Source organism: Canis lupus, chromosome 12 (genome assembly GCF_003254725.2).
Source record: "Canis lupus dingo isolate Sandy chromosome 12, ASM325472v2, whole genome shotgun sequence".
NCBI lineage: Eukaryota > Metazoa > Chordata > Mammalia > Carnivora > Canidae > Canis > Canis lupus.
The window spans coordinates 56,163,595-56,180,617 of record NC_064254.1 but is presented as its reverse complement, the minus strand read 5'-3'; the positions used below and the strand labels follow the sequence as shown (position 1 = coordinate 56,180,617).

At 39.0% G+C, this 17,023-nt stretch overlaps 1 protein-coding gene across 1 annotated transcript in view; it reads right to left on the bottom strand.

Annotated features, from left to right (window-relative positions):
- The window catches only part of LOC112658411 (uncharacterized), a 499,297-nt gene that overhangs the window by 251,606 nt on the left and 230,668 nt on the right, over window positions 1–17,023 (bottom strand). The gene's annotated exons all lie outside the window — the stretch shown is intronic.

The following is a 17,023-nucleotide window of genomic DNA, read 5'->3' as shown; positions in this document are numbered from 1 at the left end:
ATTTTTTAAACATCCATATCAGAGTGTTTGGACTATGTAGCTGAATTGCATTCCAACCTTGCTCAATTTACCCTATTTTGCACATTGCACTTGTAATGACCAACAAAATTCCACTGATAGCAGCATTCTCAACAACAAGCTTCCCAGATAATCAGTAAACCCCCATTCCCCACTATCAACCCAACAGTGATCTTCTCATCAGATAACAGTTGATAGATTTTCTTTATCACCAATTCATCATTAGAGCCAACAAGTATTGATTTATAGTCTGGTAAGGGGAAAACTCCATTTATAGGAAGTTTTATTTCCTAGGAAATTGTCTGAATCATCTACAATTATCTGAAAAAACATCTTCAAATGTTTTTTTTCATCTTTATATTTTTGTTAAGTCCATGAGGAAATGGTTTAAGCCAAGAAGGCTGCACTACTAGGACAGGAAAAATTCCTTGTGAGTGTAATAAATGGGAACATGTTTAATTATTCAGGTATGTTTAAAGAGAACAACTTTATTGGCAATGATAACTTATTTGCCCAAATATTTGTAAAGACTATGTGACAGGGATCCCTGGGTGGCTCAGTGGTTTAGCACCTGCCTTTGGCCCAAGGCGTGATCCTGGAGTCCTGGGATCAAATCCCATATTGGGCTCCTTGCATGGAGCCTACTTCTCCCTCTGCTTTCCTTTCTCTCTCTCTCTCTCTCTCTCTCTCTGTCTTTCATAAAGGAAGACTTTCTTGAAGGAAATGTCATAAAATGTAAGATTTTTATTACTGATTGAAGATGGGTTATTTCTATAAACTATCTGCAAAGTTATGAAGGAAGTTAATGGAAGATATAATTTCACATCATAAATAGGCACTTTATAGGGGGAATCAGATAATGCATACTTTAAGGTCTCTGTACTTAGAATGACGAGGTCCTCATAAGAGCACCTTGTCTACCTAAGCCGCACACTTGTGAACTGTCCAAGTGCCCTTCAGGATGATGAGCTTTTGATTAGTCCTTTCAATTAGTGTTTATTTTCTTAAGTAGACTACTCACAACAGTTTTAAAGCTTTGAATCTCCTTTAATCACTGCCTTTAAATTAAGAGGAATAGATTTTTTTAACTTGCCTCTTGCTGCTTTGGTCAAAAGATCAAGTAGGAATGCAATTTAAATATGAAAGCTAGCATCCAATAAGCAAAAATGCACTTTTAACTAAAAATGAAAATTCACTCTAACCCCATTAAGTAAAAGCCATTACTATGGTATCCAGACCTTCTTACATATTCTTGACTGATAGTTGTGTTTTCCCATTGGTAGAAAGTTGAAAACAACTACTTTTTTTTAAAGACCTCACAAATATATCGCCCTACACATTTTTCCCAAGATACACTAGAAATCTTCTGTTCCTAGATTTATTCCTAACTGTTCCACAAAATTGGATATTTTAAAAGTAACCATAAAAAACATCTATAGAGAACAAAATTGAGCCACCTTAGACTTCTGGGGAAGATGGTGGGGTAGAAAGACCCTAAGGCCACCTTGTTCCATGGATAAAATTAGATAACACATACATCAGTGTAAATAACCCAGAAAATGATCTGAAGACCAGTAGAACAGACTCTCTATAGCTAAATGTAGAGAAGAGGCCACACTGAAGCGAGTATGAGGAGAGTATGAGGAGAGGAGATGCAGTCATGTGCTAAACAGACTGATCAGATTGAGAGAGGAAGGGACCACACAGGTACAGAGAGGGAAAATAAACAAATCCTCATACAAGCACTCCAGGTATGGGGAAACCACATGGGGGAGATGAATCCCCATAACACTCAGCTTTGAAAATCAGAGGGTCATAATTTTTTGAGTTCTTACAATCAACAAGGCTTGACACTTGTAACTTTAAAAATCATCCAGCTGGGCTCTGTGAGAGATAGGAAGGCTACAGGGTACTGAATCCCTGACCTTAAAGAGACAGAACAGATAGCCCTGGGAGAAATAGCAAAGAAGAAGCATTTTGAAAAATGCCTGGAGTATATGGGAAGTAGATTTATTTACTAATCTCAGAATAGGTGCTGGAAGGACAGGGAGGTCATCTCCGAGAACAACAAAAAAACCTGGCAGGCACTGTTCCCCTCCCTCACCCTCAAGACTAGACACACAGATACCTGCAGAAACCAGCATAGCATAACACTCTCCACTAAGCTTGCTAAGAGCACACCTCAACTCAGCATTCTTCTGCAGAAATGTTCCCTCCATCCAAGCCTGGCAATGACTTTTTCTCCCATTATCTGTACCACTTTCTTCTGTAGAACTGCCTCCTCTAATATGCCTTTGGCCAGAGCCCAACCAAAGCAGTAACACAAGTCTAACAGTGTGCACGTTGCCCCAGTAGAGGCCAGCACTACTCCAAAGTGACTCCTGCCCTGCGGAGAGGACAAGATAACTATACAGACCAGTACAACTACAGCCCCAGCCCTGAGGGCTGACATCTGGTCAGACCACAAGTCCCACCCACCAACAAAATCTTCTCAGGGGACAACAGAGGGAAAGTGCCCTACAGTTCAATGCTCCTCTATCTGACAAGTTCTTGGTCTGACTCAACTTAAGAACAAGGCAGGACCTATTGGTCCACTAAATAACACAGGGACCAACCCCTGACCATAACAGGCAAAGGAAGCCATTCCAGATAACTGGACTGAAGGCAAAAGTGGCTCAGTCACAACAGTGAGGCACACAACACACATAGGAGACATCATTGAAGTGCCAGATTCTAGTGAACAGGGGGCATTGCCCTACAGGGCACCATAGGATGTCTTCTTCATAAGGTCATTACTTTCAAGAACAGGAGACATACCTGACTTTCCCAACACATAAAAACAGACACAGAGAGTTACACAAAATGAAGAGAGAAATATGTCCAAAATGAAAAAAAAAAAAAAAAACGGAAAAAGAATCACAGCGAGAGCTAAACAAAACAAAGATAAATAATGTGCCTAATAGAGAATTTAATGTTTACAAAAATATTCATAGAACTTGAGAAAAGAAGACCTCAATAAGCCCCTTAAAAAGAGATAGAAAACCAAAAAAAAAAAAAATGAAATAACTGTTTCAGTTGAAGATGAAGAACTCAATAACTAAAATTAAAGATGAAGAACTTAGTAACTGAAATTAAAAATACATTAGATGGAATAAATAGTAGAAAAGAGGAAGAAGAATGAACAGTAACCTGGATGAAAGAGTAATGGAAAGTAGTCAAGTTGAACAGGAGAGAGAAAAAATGATAAAAAAAATGAAAATAGACTTAGGAACTTGGTGACACCATTAAGCACAATTACATTAACATTATAGGGATCCCAGAAAAGGGGGTGGAGAGGGGAAGAAAATTTATTTGAAGAAATAATAGTTGAAAACTTTCTGAATCTGAGGAAGGAAACAGAAATCCAGATCCAGTATACACAAAGAACGACCAACAAAATCACTCCAAGGAGGTCCACACCAAGACACATACAATTAAAATGCCAAAAAGTGGTTATTTAAAGAGCATTTTAAAAGCAGCAAGAGAAAAGAAAACAGTTACATACAAGGGGAAACTCCATAAGGCTATCAACTGATTTTTCAGCAGGAATTTTACACGCCAGAAGAGAGTGGCATGATATATTCAGAGTACTGAAGGGAAAAAACTTTCAGCCAAGACTACACTATCCAAGAAGGCTACCATTCAGAACAGGAGAGAAAGGAACTTCCCAGACAAACAAATTTAAAGAAATTCATCACCACTAACCTACCCTACAAAAAATGTTAAAAGGGACTCTGAGTGGAAAGGAAAGATTATAAGTAGAAGTAAGAAAAGTAAGAAAAAGAAACACAAGAATAAAAGTAAGTTTATCTATAAAAATTAGTCAAGGGATTGACAAAATAAAAGGATGTAAAGTAGGAAACCATATACCTAAAATGTAGGGGTGAGGGTGGAATAAAGAATGAGTTCAAACTCAAGAGACCATCAAGTTAATATAGACTACTTTATGCACACAATGTTATATACAAACGTAATAGTAACCATAAATCAAGAACTGGTAATAGATATGCAAAAAATAAAGAGAAAGGAATCTAATTATGTCACTAAAGAAAGTCAGCAAACTGTGAGAGAAAAGAGCAGAAGAGATAAGAACTAGAAAAACAGCAATAAAACAAGTAATAAAGTGACAATAAGTACATACCTATTAATAATTACTCTGAAGGTAAGTGGACCAAATATTTCAACCAGAAGAAAGAGGGTGATAAAAAAGGATAGCATAGGATAAAAAAGCAAAACCCATGTAATGCTGCCTACAAAACATTCATTTCAGATCTAAACACACATGCAGATTGAAAAGCATTTATCAATTATGCAAATGGATGTGATAAGAAAGCCAAGGTAGCAATACTTTTATCAGACAAAATAGATTTTAAAACATAGATGATACCAAGGGACAAAGAAGGACACTGTATATTCATAAGGGGAATAGTACAACTAGAACATATAATAATTATAAACCTTTTGCAACCAACAAGGGAGCACCCAAACACACAAAGCAGCTAATAACAAACATAAAGATGTGATTGATAGTCATACAAAAATAGTAGGGAACTTTATCACCCTACTGACATCAATGAATAGATCATCCAAATAGAAAATCAACAAGAAAACAATGGCTTTGAATGATACATAGGACCAAATGGATCAAACAGATATGTTCAGAACATTCCACCCTAAAACTCTGGAATATACATATTTTTCAAGTGCATATGGAACTTGCTCCAGAATAGATCACATATTAGGCCATAAAACAAGTCTCAAGAAACTCAAAAAGACTGAAGTCCTACCATAGCATCTTTTCTGACCACAATGCTTGAAAACTAGAAATCAAGAAAAAGAAAAAATCTGGAGAGAACACGAATAAATGAATTTAAATAACATGCAACTAAATAATGAGTGTGTCAACCAAGAAATCAAAGAGAAAAATCACAAAATTCATGGAGACAAATGAAAATGAAAACACAATGGTCCAAAATCTTTGGGATGCAGCAAAAGGTATTCTTAGACTGAAGTTTATTAGCAATACAGACCTACCTCAAAAAGCAAGAAAAATCTCAGATAAACATCTTCACTTTATACCTAAGGAGTTAGAAAAAGAAGAACAAACAAAACACCAAAGCAGTAGAAGGAAGGCAATAATAAAGATCAGAGCAGAAATAATTGAAATAGAAACTGCAAAGAGGGGGGGAGGGGCAAGACGGCGGAAGAGTAGGGTCTCCGAGTCACCTGTCCCCACCAAATTACCTAGAAAACCTTCAAATTATCCTGAAAATCTATGAATTCGGCCTGAGAATTAAAGAGAGAACAGCTGGAATGCCACAGTGAGAAGAGTTCGCGCTTCTATCAAGGTAGGAAGACGGGGAAAAAGAAGTAAAGAAACAAAGGCCTCCAAGGGGGAGGGGCCCCGCGAGGAGCCGGGCTGAGGCCGGGGCGAGTGTCCCCAGGACAGGAGAGCCCCGTCCCGGAGGAGCAGGAGCTGCACCGACCTTCCCGGGGGAAAGGGGCTCGCGGGGAGGTGGAGCAGGACCCAGGAGGGCGGGGATGCCCTCGGGCTCCCCGGGACAGTAACAGACACCTGCGCCCCGGGAGAGTGCGCCGAGCTCCCTAAGGGCTGCAGCGCGCACGGCGGGACCCGGAGCAGCTCGGAGGGGCTCGGGCGGCGGCTCCGCGGAGGGGGCTGCGGGGCGGGAGCAGCTCGGGGGGCCTCGGGCAGAGGAAGAGGCTCCGTGCGGTGGGGGCTGCGCGGCTCCGGGAGCAGCTCGGAGGGGGGGGGGCTCGGGCGGCGGCTCCGCGGAGGGGGCTGCGGGGCGGGAGCAGCTCGGGGGGGCTCGGGGGCGGCTCCGCGGAGGGGGCTGTGGGTTGGGAGCGTGAATCCACCAGCGCAGGCCCCGGAGCACAGGGCGCCGGGACACATCCCAGGATCCGGCCTCCCCCCGGGACAGGCAGAGGCCGGGAGGGCCCAGGACAGCAAGGACGCTCCTGCCCCGAGCTGAGTAGATCAGCGGCCCCGCCCCGGAGCCTCCAGGCCCTGCAGACGGAGAGCTCCGGAGTTCCTGCGGGGGCTGAATCCAGGTTTCCAGAGCTGCCCCGCCACTGGGGCTGTTCCTCCTGCGGCCTCACGGGGTAAACAACCCCCACTGAGCCCTGCACCAGGCAGGGGCAGAGCAGCTCCCCCAAGTGCTAACACCTGAAAATCAGCACAACAGGCCCCTCCCCCAGAAGACCAGCTAGACGGACAAGTTCCAGCGGAAGTCAAGGGACTTAAAGTATACAGAATCAGAAGATACTCCCCCGTGGTTTGGTTTTTTTTTTTTTAATTTTTTATTTATTTATGATAGTCACAGAGAGAGAGAGAGAGAGAGAGAGGCAGAGACACCGGCAGAGGGAGAAGCAGGCTCCATGCACCGAGAGCCCGATGTGGGATTCGATCCCGGGTCTCCAGGATCGCGCCGTGGGCCAAAGGCAGGCGCCAAAGCGCTGCGCCACCCAGGGATCCCCCGTGGTTTGGTTTTGGTTTGTTTTGTTTTGCTTTGCTTTGCTTTGCTTTTTGATTTGTCTCCTTCCCCCACCCTTTTTTTCCTTTCTTTCTTTTTCTTTATCTTTTTCTTCTTTTTTTTCTTCCTTTTTTTTCCCTCTTTCTCTTTTCTTTCCTTCTTTCTCTCCTCTCTTTTTCTCCTTTTCCCAATACAACTTGCTTTTGGCCACTCTGCACTGAGCAAAATGACTAGAAGGAAAACCTGACCTCAAAAGAAAGAATCAGAAACAGTCCTCTCTCCCACTGAGTTACAAAATCTGGATTACAATTCAATGTCAGGAAGCCAATTCAGAAGCACTATTATACAGCTACTGGTGGCTCTAGAAAAAAGCATAAAGAACTCAAGAGACTTCATGACTGCAGAATTTAGAGCTAATCGGGCAGAAATTAAAAATCAATTGAATGAGATGCAATCCAAACTAGAAGTCCTAACGACGAGGGTTAACGAGGTGGAAGAACGAGTGAGTGACATAGAAGACAAGTTGATGGCAAAGAGGGAAACTGAGGAAAAAAGAGACAAACAACTAAAAGACCATGAAGATAGATTAAGGGAAATAAACGACAGCCTGAGGAAGAAAAACCTACGTTTAATTGGTGTTCCCAAGGGCGCCGAAAGGGACAGAGGGCCAGAATATGTATTTCAACAAATTCTAGCTGAAAACTTTCCTAATCTGGGAAGGGAAACAGGCATTCAGATCCAGGAAATAGAGAGATCCCCCCCTAAAATCAATAAAAACTGTTCAACACCTCGACATTTAATAGTGAAGCTTGCAAATTCCAGAGATAAAGAGAAGATCCTTAAAGCAGCAAGAGACAAGAAATCCCTGACTTTTATGGGGAGGAGTATCAGGGTAACAGCAGACCTCTCCACAGAGACCTGGCAGGCCAGAAAGGGCTGGCAGGATATATTCAGGGTCCTAAATGAGAAGAACATGCAACCAAGAATACTTTATCCAGCAAGGCTCTCATTCAAAATGGAAGGAGAGATAAAGAGCTTCCAAGACAGGCAGCAACTAAAAGAATATGTGGCCTCCAAACCAGCTCTGCAAGAAATTTTAAGGGGGACTCTTAAAATTCCCCTTTAAGAAGAAGTTCAGTGGAACAATCCACAAAAACAAGGACTGAATAGATGTCATCATGATGACACTAAACTCCTATCTCTCAATAGTAACTCTGAACGTGAACGGGCTTAATGACCCCATCAAAAGGCACAGGGTTTCAGACTGGATAAAAAAGCAGGATCCATCTATTTGCTGTCTACAAGAGACTCATTTTAGACAGAAGGACACCTACAGCCTGAAAATAAAAGGTTGGAGAACCATTTACCATTCGAATGGGCCTCAAAAGAAAGCAGGGGTAGCCATCCTTATATCAGATAAACTAAAATTTACCCCGAAGACTGTAGTGAGAGATGAAGAGGGACACTATATCATACTTAAAGGATCTATCCAACAAGAGGACTTAACAATCCTCAATATATATGCCCCGAATGTGGGAGCTGCCAAATATATAAATCAATAAGCAAAGTGAAGAAATACTTAGATAATAATACACTTATACTTGGTGACTTCAATCTAGCTCTTTCTATACTCGATAGGTCTTCTAAGCACAACATCTCCAAAGAAACAAGAGCTTTAAATGATACACTGGACCAGATGGATTTCACAGATATCTACAGAACTTTACATCCAGGGGCAGCCCCAGTGGCTCAGCGGTTTCGCACCTGCCTTCAGCCCAGGGTGTGATCCTGGAGTCCTGGGATCGAGTCCCACATCAGGCTCCCTGCATGGAGCCTGCTTCTCCCTCTGCCTGTGTCTCTGCTTCTCTCTCTCCTCTCTGTGTATTCTCGTGAATGAATAAATAAAATCTTAAAAAAAAAAAAGAACTTTACATCCAAACTCAACTGAATACACATTCTTCTCAAGTGCACATGGAACTTTCTCCAGAATAGACCACATCCTGGGTCACAAATCGGGTCTGAACCGATACCAAAAGATTGGGATCGTCCCCTGCATATTCTGACCATGATGCCTTGAAATTAGAACTAAATCACAACAAGAAGTTTGGAAGGACCTCAAACATGTGGAGGTTAAGGACCATCCTGCTAAAAGATGAAAGGGTCAACCAGGAAATTAAGGAAGAATTAAAAAGATTCATGAAAACTAATGAGAATGAAGATCCAACCGTTCAAAATCTTTGGGATGCAGCAAAAGCAGTCCTGAGGGGGAAATACATCGCAATACAAGCATCCATTCAAAACCTGGAAAGAACTCAAATACAAAAGCTAACCTTACACATAAAGGAGCTAGAGAAAAAACAGCAGATAGATCCTACACCCAGCAGAAGAAGAGAGTTAATAAAGATTCGAGCAGAACTCAATGAAATCAAGACCAGAAGAACTGTGGAACAGATCAATAGAACCAGGAGTTGGTTCTTGGAAAGAATTAATAAGATAGATAAACCATTAGCCAGCCTTATTAAAAAGAAGAGAGAGAAGACTCAAATTAATAAAATCATGAATGAGAAAGGAGAGATCACTACCAACACCAAGGAAATACAAACGATTTTAAAAACATATTATGAACAGCTATACGCCAATAAATTAGGCAATCTAGAAGAAATGGACGCATTCCTGGAAAGCCACAAACTACCAAAACTGGAACAGGAAGAAATAGAAAACCTGAACAGGCCAATAACCAGGGAGGAAATTGAAGCAGTCATCAAAAACCTCCTAAGACACAAGAGTCCAGGGCCAGATGGCTTCCCAGGGGAATTCTATCAAACGTTTAAAGAAGAAACCATACCTATTCTCCTAAAGCTGTTTGGAAAGATAGAAAGAGATGGAGTACTTCCAAATTCATTCTATGAGGCCAGCATCACCTTAATTCCAAAACCAGACAAAGACCCCACCAAAAAGGAGAATTACAGACCAATATCCCTGATGAACATGGATGCAAAAATTCTCAACAAGATACTAGCCAATAGGATCCAACAGCACATTAAGAAAATTATTCACCATGACCAAGTAGGATTTATCCCTGGGACACAAGGCTGGTTCAACACCCATAAAACAATCAATGTGATTCATCATATCAGCAAGAGAAAAACCAAGAACCATATGATCCTCTCATTAGATGCAGAGAAAGCATTTGACAAAATACAGCATCCATTTCTGATCAAAACTCTTCAGAGTGTAGGGAAAGAGGGAACATTCCTCGACATCTTAAAAGCCATCTGCGAAAAGCCCACCGCAAATATAATTCTCAATGGGGAAGCACTGGGAGCCTTTCCCCTAAGATCAGGAACAAGACAGGGATGTCCACTCTCACCACTGCTATTCAACATAGTACTAGAAGTCCTAGCCTCAGCAATCAGACAACAAAAAGACATTAAAGGCATTCAAATTGGCAAAGAAGAAGTCAAACTCTCTCTCTTCGCCGATGACATGATAATCTACATAGAAAACCCAAAAATCTCCACCCCAAGATTGCTAGAACTCATACAGCAATTTGATAGCGTGGCAGGATACAAAATCCAGAAATCAGTGGCATTTCTATACACTAACAATGAGGCTGAAGAAAGAGAAATTAAGGAGTCAATCCCATTTACAATTGTACCCAAAAGCATAAGATACCTAGGAATAAACCTAACCAAAGATGTAAAGGATCTATACCCTAAAAACTATAGAACACTTCTGAAAGAAATTGAGGAAGACACAAAAAGATGGAAAAATATTCCATGCTGATGGATTGGCAGAATTAATATTGTGAAAATGTCGATGTTACCCAGGGCAATATACACGTTTAATGCAATCCCTATCAAAATACCATGGACTTTCTTCAGAGAGTTAGAACAAATTATTTTAAGATTTGTGTGGAATCAGAAAAGACCCCGAATAGCCAGGAGAATTTTAAAAAAGAAACCAAACCATATCTGGGGGCATCACAATGCCAGATTTTAGGTTGTACTACAAAGCTGTGGTCATCAAGACAGTGTGGTACTGGCACAAAAACAGATACATAGATCAATGGAACAGAATAGAGAACCCAGAAGTGGACCCTGAACTTTATGGTCAACTAATATTCGACAAAGGAGGAAAGACTATCCATTGGAAGAAAGACAGTCTGGTGCTGGGAAAATTGGACAGCCACATGCAGAAGAATGAAACTAGACCACTCTCTTTCACCATACACAAAGATAAACTCAAAATGGATTAAAGATCTAAATGTGATACAAGATTCCATCAAAATCCTAGAGAAGAACACAGGCAACACCCTTTTTGAACTCGGCCACCTAACTTCTTGCAAGATACATCCACGAAGGCAAAAGAAACAAAAGCAAAAATGAACTATTGGGACTTCATCAAGATAAGAAGCTTTTGCACAGCAAAGGATACAGTCAACAAAACTAAAAGACAACCTACAGAATGGGAGAAGATATTTGCAAATGACATATCAGATAAAGGGCTAGTTTCCAAGATCTATAAAGAACTTCTTAAACTCAACACCAAAGAAACAAACAATCCAATCATGAAATGGGCAAGAGACATGAAGAGAAATCTCACAGAGGAAGACATACACATGGCCAACATGCACATGAGAAAATGCTCTGCATCACTTGCCATCAGGGAAATACAAATCAAAACCACAATGAGATACCACCTCACACCAGTGAGAATGGGGAAAATTAACAAGGCAGGAAACAACAAATGTGGGAGAGGATGCGGAGAAAAGGGAACCCTCTTACACTGTTGGTGGGAATGTGAACTGCTGCAGCCACTCTGGAAAACTGTGTGGAGGTTCCTCAAAGAGTTAAAAATAGACCTGCCCTACGACCCAGCAATTGCACTGTTGGGGATTTACCCCAAAGATACAGATGCAATGAAACACAGGGACACCTGCACCCCGATGTTTATAGCAGCAATGTCCACAGCCAAACTGTGGAAGGAGCCTCGGTGTCCATCGAAACATGAGTGGATAAAGAAGATGTGGTTTATGTATACAATGGAATACTACTCAGCTATTAGAAATGACAAATACCCACCATTTGCTTCGACGTGGATGGAACTGGAGGTTATTATGCTGAGTGAAGGAAGTCAGTCGGAGAAGGACAAACATTATATGTTCTCATTCATTTGGGGAATATAAATAATAGTGAAAAGGAATATAAGGGAAGGGAGAAGAAATGTGTGGGAAATATCAGAAAGGGAGACAGAACGTAAAGACTACTAACTCTGGGAAACGAACTAGGGGTGGTAGAAGGGGAGGAGGGCGGGGGGTGGGAGTGATTGGGTGACGGGCACTGGGGGTTATTCTGTATGTTAGTAAATTGAACACCAATAAAAAATAAATTAAAAAAAAGGAAACTGCAAAGACAATAGAATGGATCATTGAAACCAGGAGCTGGTTCTTTGAAAAGGTCAACAAAATTGATGAACTTTTAGCTAAACTCATAAAAGAGAGAGAGTTGACTCAAATAAACAAAATCAGAAATGAAAGAGAAAAAATAACAACCAACACCAAAGAAATATAAAGAATTGTAAGAGAATATTATAAAAAATTATATGCCAACAAATTTAATAACCTAGATGAAATGGATACATTTCTAGAAACATATAATCTCACAAAACTGAGTCAGGAAGAAGAAGATCTGAACAAATCAAATACCAGCAATAAAATGGAACCAGTAATCAAAAAACTTCCAACACAGAAGTCCAGGAACAGACTGTTTCATAGGTGAATTCTCTCAAACATTAATGAAAAGTTAATTCCCATTATTCTCAAACTAATCCAAGAAATAGAAGAGGAAGGAAAGCTTCCAAATTCATTCTATGAGGCCAGCATTATCCTGATACTATAACCAGAAACACTATAAAAAAGAGAACTACAAGCCCATATCTGTGATAAACATAGATGCAAAAATCCTCAACAAAATATTAGCAAACTGTTCCAACAATACATTAAAAGAATCATTCATCATGATCAAGTGCGATTTATTCCTAGGATATAAGGGTACTTCAATATTCAGAAATCAGTCACCGTGATACATTATATCTACAAGAGAAGAAATAAAAATCATAAGATCATTTCAATAGGTGAAGAAAAAGGATCTGGTGAAGTACAATATCCATTCGTGATTTTAAACAAAAACTCAAAAAGTAGGGCTGGAGGGAATATACCTAAACATAATAAAGACCATCTATGAAAACCCACAGATAACATCATATTCAATGGTGACAAACTGAGACCTTTTCCCATAAGACCAGAAATGAAACAAGGAAGCCCACTCTCACAACTTTTATTCAACACAATAATAGAGGTCCTAGCCTCAGCAATAAGACAAGAAAACTAAATAAAAGGCATGCAAATTGGTAAAAAAGAAGTAAAAATTTCACTATTTGCAGATGATATGACACTATATATTGAAAATCTTAAAGATTCCACCAAAAAACTACTAGGACTGATAAATGAATCTAATAAGGTCACGGGTTACAAAATTGATATACAGAAATCTGTTGCATTTCTATATACTAATAAAGAAGTAGCAGAAAGAGAATTTAAGGAAACAATCCCATTTATAATTGTACCAAAAAGAATAAAATATTTATGAATAAACTTAACCAAGGAGGTGGAAGACCTGCAGTCTGAAAGCTATAAAACATTGATGAAAGAAACTGAAGATGACAAAAACAAATGGAAAGACATTCCCTTATCATGGACTGAGAAAATAAGCACTGTTAAAATGTCCACACTACCCAAAGGAATGTACAGATTTAATGCAATTCCTATCAAACTACCAATAGCATTTTTTCACAGAACTAGAACAAATAGTTCTAAAATATTTATGGAACTGCAAACGACCCCAAATAGAAAAGCATTCTAAAAATGGAAAAGAAAACTGGAAAAGAAAAAGGAAAAGAAAACTGGAAGTATCACAATCCCAGATTTCAAAATATATTACAAAGCTCTAGTAATCAAAACAGTGTAGTACTGTATGAAAGTAGACACATAGATCAATAGAACAGAATAGAGAGCTCATAAATAAACCCACAATTATATAGACCATTAATCCTCAACAAAATGGGAAAGAATACCCAATGGGAAAGATAGTTTTTTTCAACAAATGCTATTGGGAAAATTAGAAAGCTATGCAAAAGAATAAAACCATACCACTTTTTAAACACCATACACAAAAATAAAATTATTTAGGACCTAAATGTGAGACCTGAAACCATAAAAATCCAGAGGAGAGTACAGCAGTAAATTCTCTGACATTGGCTATAATAACATTTTTCTAGAGATGTTTCCTGAGGCAAGAGAAACAAAGCAAAAATAAACTATTGGGACTACATAAAAAATAAAAGCTTCTTCACAACAAAATAGTAATAGTCAGCAAATCTAAAAGACCTAGTGGATGGGAGAGGATATTTGCAAATGACATAGCTGATAAAGGGTTAGCATACAACATATATAAAGAACTTATACAACTCAACACCAAAAAACAGAATTATCCAATTTAAGAAAATATGAGCATAAGACATGAACAGACATTTCTCCAAAGAATATGTATAAATGACCAATAGACACATGAAAAGATGCTTAACATCACTCATCAAGAAAATACAAATCAAAACCACAACAGGATATCACCTCACATTTGTCAGAATGGCTAAAATTAAAAATGCAAGAAACAGTAAGTATTGGCGAGGATGTGGGAAAAAATGAACCCTTGTGCACTGCTGGCAGGAAAGCAAACTGATGCAACCACTGTAGAAAACATTATGGAGGTTCCTCAAAAAGTTAAAAATAGTACTACCATATGATCCTATAATTCCACTAGGTAGTTACCCAAAGAATATGAAAACAGTACTTTGAAAAGATATATACACCCTATGCTTATTGCAGCATTACTTAGCCAAATTATAGAAACAGTCCAAGTGTTAATAGATGAATGGATAAAGAAGTGGTATATACATATAATGGAATAGTACTCAGCCATAAAAAAAAATGAAATCTGCCATTTGCAACAACATGGATGGATCTAGAGAGTATGATGCTAAGTGAAATAAGTCAGAAAAATACCAAATGATAAATACTAAATAATTTCACTCATATGTGGAATTTAAGAAACAAAAACAAATGAGCAAAGAAAAAAAGAGACAACCCAAAAAACAGACTCTTAACTATTGAGAACAAACTGATGGTTACCAAAAGGGAGATGGGTGGGAGGATAGGTATAATAGGTGAAGGGGATTAAGAGTACACTTACCTGGTAAGCACTGAGTAATGTGTAGCATTGTTGAATCATTACACTGAACACCTGACACTAACATTACACTGTTAATTATATTTCAACTAATTTTTTAATCTATAAAGGACATTATTGAGGCAATGGGAATTTGAATACAGGCTATATATTAGATAATATTGCATCAGTATAAAATTTCTTGGGCATGATAACAGTGCCATGGTTAAATAGAAGAAAGTATGTCTACAGGACAGAGGCTATAGCACTTAGGGATGAAGAATCTGCAGCTAGCTTTCAATTTTTTCAGCAAAATACACATATATGTACATATGAATAAACAGACATCAAAATGGGGAAATATTATACGTAGTGAATCTAGATGAAATGTAGAAAGTATTGGTTGTATTCTTCTAACTTTCTACAGGCTTGAATTTATTCAAATTTAAAGCTGTAAAAAGTCACTTTTCTACTATAATTATCTTCAACTTTCAGAAGATATTCATCATCTGCCAAAGAGACAGAGTTTTCACCTGGTGGTAGAAAAAAGGCATTCTACAGTATCAGGAAAAAGTAAATCGAAGTAATGAGTATGGGAAAGAAATACAAGATAGGTCTAATGGCTGAGAAGTCAAAAAGGAACCTAGAAGTTCCATGGGAGCACTTCATCTGTGACACTGAACCAGGTTGACCAATATCTCTTGTTGACCTTAGACTTTCATCACTATAACTGCATGTGTCGCTCAGTCTGTGCAGCATTTTTGTATGAGGTTTATATTTAAATTCATGGACTTTATGTAAAGCCAATTGCATTACATCATGTGAATGGGCGTCATCTAATCAGTTAAGGCATAAATACAGCAAAAGACTGATTTCACCAAAGCAAGAGGGAATTCTCCAGCAAACTGCTTTCAGACTTCAGCTGTAACTTCATCTCTTCCTGATTGTATAGCAAATTGCCTACCTACTCAAACAGCAACTCTTCCTTCAATCTGGCCCCTCTCAACCGACTTCAGACTTCCCAAGCCTCCCCAATCATGTGAGCTAATTCCTTAAATATGTTTTTATACACATACAATATGTAATGTATATGAAATAAGTAGATATATGAAAGACATACAAATATGTATAAATATAATTTTTTCATCTTATTGGTTCAGTTTCTCTGGAGAACTCTAACAAATACAGATACTAAGGAAAGAATTTATCAAGATTAAAGATATGATCTGCCACCCGACTTCAGAGAGACATGCCCTCCTTACCTATAAGTGTGTAGAATTCTAAAGTTTTGCTGTAACTTCCCTGAATTTATGCCTATGATTCTATATTCTCCTAGGACACCTGGGACATATTGACTGAGCTACTGCCTTTACAGGAAATTAAGAGCAAGAGAAAGCAGGGCTCTATCAAAGGAGACCTCTTCCATCTTCCCTATAATCAATAATATTTAGTTTCATAAACACAAAATTCATACACATACACACAGACACACACACACAGTTTGTGTTTTTATACTGCCCTCACCAGAATCCCCTGGGCTTTATTTAAGACCTGAGTCTACCAAGGGGTCAACCTAGCCTCTCAGCTTATGTAACCTGGCTTGCAGAGGCAGGTTCATTGTAGTCCCTCTATAAAAGGGTTGATAAAAGTTCAGATTCTGAAAGTTATTCTAAGAGAAAAGCACTATACTTAATGCCAGGCAATCTTGCAATATAAATAGTCTTTGTCTTGGGAGCTAAGGAGCCATTTCTTCTTTTAGTTTCAGTCCTTTTAGTGACCTCAGGATAGAGACCTAATATCTGGTATTAAGCTGTCATCTTTTAGTGCATAATCATTAGGGAATGACTAGACCTAAGAATACCTACCTCGTGCCAGATAATCATGGTAAAACTTTCATTCATCCATTCATTCAATCAATAAAAGTCACTCATTTATTTAAGTATTTGTTGAGCATCTATACTGTGCTAAATGTTGTGCTAATATCCAAGGATACAACAATGAGCAAAGAGAAACTCTCTGAACAGTACTCCCTGCTTTCATGAAGCTTATATGCTAGTAGAGAAGACTAACAATTAAATGTACAGTTGAACTGTGTTTTATGATAAAAGAGAAAAGGGAAATGGCATGAGAAAGCTTTGAAGTAGGCAGAGAATTCTAAATTAGCCCCCCAAGACTTATGTCCCCTGG